The 5,462-nt window shown below is 32.9% G+C and overlaps 1 long non-coding RNA gene across 1 annotated transcript; it reads left to right on the top strand.

The window, feature by feature from the left end:
• Window positions 1–1,047: 1,047 nt before the first annotated feature.
• LOC308688422 lies at window positions 1,048–5,154 on the top strand. Its single transcript, XR_014029894.1, has 5 exons — window positions 1,048–1,105; window positions 2,103–2,175; window positions 2,273–2,421; window positions 2,556–2,658; window positions 3,187–5,154. It is a non-coding gene; the product is annotated as an uncharacterized lncRNA (long non-coding RNA).
• The last annotated feature ends 308 nt before the right edge of the window (window positions 5,155–5,462 follow it).

Below are 5,462 nucleotides of genomic sequence, written 5' to 3'. Positions count from 1 at the left end.
TGAAAAATTTAGATGTTATCTGTCACTTGAAATTTTTGATTTGGGAGGGTTAGACATTTTTTACAGTGTATGGTAAGGATACTGTGTGTAACAAATCTGTTTATGTATTGATTTGTTGTTTAAAACAATTTAGATATTACATTACCACAACTGGTCAATTTTTGACATGTCTTTAAGTTCACCAAGGCTGCATGTATTTGTTACAGTTTTTCTCAGTCGCTTTGGTGCATTTCTCATAACACTATTTACATTTGCACAACAGTTAATGCAGTTCTCAAAACAATTAGTACAAACTGCAAAACCTAGTTGATAACCTGCAAAAGCGTGTCACTTGCTCAAAATGGAAAGCTCACTCCTCAAAAGCAAGTATTTATGTCAATGAAAGTGTCAGTGTCATCAAAATAAAAAGTCCTGACACCATCGTTTATGAACAAGATAGTCAAATGGCTTTGTCGTGTTTTCATTATGACAGTTTACTCTGTAAATGTTTTCCAATGATAAAAGTCAGATCTTGGTGACACTACCTGAAAATGCTCAAGACAGCACTATATACTATTTGCACAGCCATTTGAAAAATACAGTAAAGTTACACATTACTGTATTTATGAGGTAACTGAGTACAAGACACTGAATATGTATGTTTCACATTTTTACTGCATATGCTCTTTGCAATTCTAATTTGTTCACAGCATTGTGCAAAAGAAAAAATACACCATTATTTACAACAAACATAAACTCCCTTTGGGTAGAGCTGTGCACAACTGTACACAATATTGCAGAACATATTGGAACTGAACATACAACATGGTACTGTACACTGTAAAAAATCCAACTTGCAAATTGTTTACTCACCTTAAGATTATAAGTTGAGTGGGCAAATGTTTGAGCGCAATGTTGAGTTAACTTATAAAAACTATTTAACTGCATGTTTACTACTATTTGTCCAATGAACACAAAAAAATAAGTTGAGAAAACTTAATGTTTTGATTTCTGCGCTGGAACGTTTAACTTCCCACCATCGCGCATGCGCAGTCTGTCTCTATGTACGTTACACGGGGTTTCCTCCTTCAACCACGCTATCGAAGGGACTGGATTCATCTCTGAGGTAAGTTTTATTTTGCTTTATGAATGAAAATAAGCTACATTGATTGCAGACATATGTTGGTAAAATATAGTATTATGTTAAAAGATATTTTCTGTGGAGACGATAAGTGTCTATTGTTAGAGATTATCCGCGTAGCACATGGCTAACTTACTTAACTATTGACACCTAGACTAACGTTAAAGCGAGGAAACATGCTCGAATGATAAAAGACAAGAACGTGCACGAAGTTTAAAATGTTAAGCGCAGTAAGTCGTTAAAAAAAGACTCAAATCTGGTGCTTGCGCTGATTGAGACAAGAGAGCTGTTTATCTCAGACAGAATGTGAGTGCGAATTCAGTTATCTTTCACGGCTTATTGCTAATTAATAGTGAAATACACATAATTATTTCAAAAAACCCACTGTGTGTGTAGTATTCATGTAATACAGTCGGCTATGTCTTAAGTGAACAAACAATGTTGTAAAATCCAGATGTTTCAGTATTAAATTTGTGCAATAGCCTAGCTCTTAAAGTGACAGTAGTCTATTCGATTTAAATTCAATTTCAAGTTTATTTGTTATATAGGCCTATATACAAATGTCAGTGACAATTTGTACATGCTTAGGTTGAGGCTCAGGCATTCTACAGTAGTGCAATATAATTCAATATAGGCCTAATACAATTTAGAGGGGAAAAAATATAGGCCTATATATGCAAAACAAATGTTATGTTAAAAATACGCATGTTTGCTTTGTATATTAAATAATGTTTAAAGTGAAAATATGTTATCTGCCGCTGTCAGTGTCCTTCCTGTTAATCAACGAAAGACAAAATCGCTCACTGCTCTTTATAACTTTTGTATTTTTAAGGAAAAAATTAATTAATTTTTTTCCACATTTGATTATTCCATTTCTGTAGTATTTTTACTATATGTAAATTAACCTACTGTAACTGTTTTTTTTTTTGTTTTGTTTTTTGTTTAATATGAATCTTTGTTATGTTGTATTTGTCCCTTTTAGACTTAAGAACATCAGTACAGCAACAAGAACCTCTGATGTGCTAAAACAGTGGCCTTTGTTTTTGAAAGATCAGGTGAGTTTATCATTTTTAGTTAGTAGAACTGAATTAACGTGTAGGCCTACACTTAATTCTTACTGTTTTAACAATGTTTTTTTTTTTTTTTTTTTAGGGTCTGTGCTGAGTATTACAGGTTTACACAAACTAATCAGAAGAGCACCTTTTTCTCTTAGTTAGATGAATACACATCTAATTGTACAAAACAAGTGGTGGAGCGTATCCGATGAGATGAAGATCCTCCTAGACCAACTTAATCATCAGGTAATTATTTTGCATGTGGTCATATCTCTCTGGTTAAAGGCTGAATTTTGCCATCTCCTTTTCAAGGTAATTCCCATGCTTCTCTTTGGATATAACATGCATAGCTTGTTCCATATTTGTTTTCTGTCTTTCAGACACAGAAACTGCAATGTGCTTGCTCAAAGAAAGGCTACAACTCTCAGAGCTCTACCTTTGTTTATGAGGGAAAAGTCAGGAAACATCCTGAAGACTTGCCTGGTAAGAAGATGTGTGTCACCAGCATACACTCACACTTGATATAATTTCACCTGTTCACCAGATCCCCATGATGTTGTGCCACGTGTAACTATATTAAAGGAATAGTTCACCCAAAAATGAAAATTAGCCCATGATTTACTCACCCTGAAGTCATTAGGTGTATATGGCATTCTTCTTTCAGACAAATACATTTGGAGTTATATTAAAACGATTCCTGGCTCTTCCAAGCTTTATAAGGGCAGTGATATAGTGGCAGACTTGAGGGTGAGTAAATCATGGGCTAATTTTCATTTTTGGGTAAACTATCCCTTTAATACTGATATGGCATCTAACAGCACAGGTGCAGGAAATTGGGAGATGTATTCTGTTTATCAGTTTTAGTTCTATGGCTGAATTTGAACAAGCTTAAAAACATGACCACCTTTACTTTTCAAGTGAAGGTACATGAGCACATGTTTAGGGTCACTCTGTGGTGTAACGTAATTCAAAATAAAAAAAAAAGTTATGTCAATTTATTTTCTACTGCAGGACACAGAGCCAGATGACATTCACAAGGGGAGAAGATGAGGATCTTAACTATCATTGAAGATGATGTTGCAACTGTTCCACTCCAACCCAATTATAAGGTGCCTCTCTGTAGTACTATAAGAGCAGATTGGGCTAGATAATGTGCAAGAACTTTGCCACAGCTGTTACTCTCATCTTTGGCTTGATTTATGCCCTCAATGTTAACTGTCCTAAACAATTAAAATACATAAAATACACTAAATTAAAAATTGTTTATTGGTCTTGACTTAAAGTGCTCAGGAAGAGTCCAGTCCTTCAAAAAATTTTTGTTCAAGTAGCTGCAATCCATATGGATAATTGTAAGATTGAGCATTTATTTGTTCCAGTTTGTACTCTTATTTAGTGCATAGTCTTTTTATGGCTTCATTTCTTCTCTAGAACATAAAGATATAAATGTAAACCATGTTTTATATAAATGTAACACATATGATTTAATCCATGTCTTCTGAACACAATCGGATATCAAGATTTAAAAAGAATTGTTAGTTTATTGTTTCTCCCAAAACTGTATTACTTCAGAAAATACAAATTACAGCTGCATGTCTTTGTGTCTTGCACAGAAGAAAATAGTCCTATGAGTTTGAGACAGAAAAAAGTAAATAATTATGATTTTGGGGTAATATATTCCTTTGAATAAAAAAAGAAAATTCTTGTCATGATGACAGCTAATTGAAATGACATTTTTATTTGCCTTCAACATGCTTCTGAATAAATGTTTTGTTAACATTGACTCACTGTTTTCAGTTTTTGACTTGGGCAAAGTTATTGTAGTTTCCAGTCTTAACATATTATTACTTAGTACCAATTTCCTTTAGGATTTTTTTGTTCACTCAACTTCAGACATTGAGACAAATTTTTTTGAATTGGCTCAACTTAAAAAGGTTTGTTAAAAAATAGTTGCACCTCTCCAGAAAACTAACAATCTTAAGTTAACCCAATAAAAAAAATATTGTAAGACTTACAACTTAATTTCAGTCAGTCTAACTGTTATTTACAAAAGTTGAGTAAACGAAAAAAAGCTGAAGGAAATTAGTACTAAGATTTTTTTTGTTGTACTGGCTTAAATTTTTTTACAGTGTAATCATTCATGCACATCCAGACGTTCCTCTCTGTCTGGTCACATAATTTACAGTAATCTACATCACAGCGAATATCATCTCTTGCTCAATTGCAAATTGTTCAATTTAGGAGACTTTTTCAGGATTTTTTTTTTTTTTAAATGACAAATTTTGACAGCTAGTTCAACATTTTTGTATGTAATGACTCAAGCAATGAAATGAGGACTATTAGTTTTATATGGAATGACTATTCAGCATTCACAAGTATAGTTAATTTTGACTGACATGACATAAGCAAATGATAATGTTATAAAACAGCAGAGAGTTGTATGAAAGCAATTGATGCATGTCCAAAAGCATTTGCAATTTGTTGGAAGGAATGAGAAACTGCTACTATGATGTGCACAAATGACTAAATGTTGTGGAGGTTGAACTAACTGTTGTGCAAATGTAAATAGTGATGTGAGAAATGCACCAAAGCGACTGAGAAAAACTGTAAAAAATACAGTAAAACAGAAAGTGAGGGTATAAATAAAGGGACTAATCAACATAACGTGGAACAGGTGCGAAACTCAAATCAGAAACCATGGCAACTGATAATGACCAGAAACTCAGGAACAAAACAAAAGCAAACATGAACAAAACGAATCTAAACTAAAACACAATTACACTAAACATAACGCTTATAGATGCAAAGCTGAAGTTTAAGCATCATTACTCCAGTCTTCAGTGTCTGATTTGCTAATCAAGAAACATTTATTGTTATTATCAATGCTGAAAACGGTTTTGCTGCTTCGTGGAAATACATTTTTGGAAATTTCTATTCTTTGATGAAAATAAAGTTCTAAAGAACAGCATTTACTGAAAATCTAAATATTTTGTGGAGTTATGTCTTTACTATCACTTTTGATTATTTTACGTAATGTGCTCTTACTGAATAAAATATGAATTTCTTAAACATAGATATATACGATAGATAGATAGATAGATAGATAGATAGATAGACAGACAGACAGACAGACAGACAGACAGACAGGTAGATAGATAGATAGATAGATAGATAGATAGATAGATAGATAGATAGATAGATAGATAGATAGATAGATAGATAGATAGACAGACAGACAGACAGACAGACAGGTAGATAGATAGATAGATAGATAGATAGATAGATAGATA

This window comes from Scardinius erythrophthalmus, assembly GCF_964197995.2.
Source record: "Scardinius erythrophthalmus genome assembly, chromosome: 3".
NCBI classification, from domain to species: Eukaryota; Metazoa; Chordata; class Actinopteri; order Cypriniformes; family Leuciscidae; genus Scardinius; species Scardinius erythrophthalmus.
The sequence above is the reverse complement of the archived record's forward strand: the minus strand, read 5'-3'. Positions and strand labels throughout refer to the sequence as shown.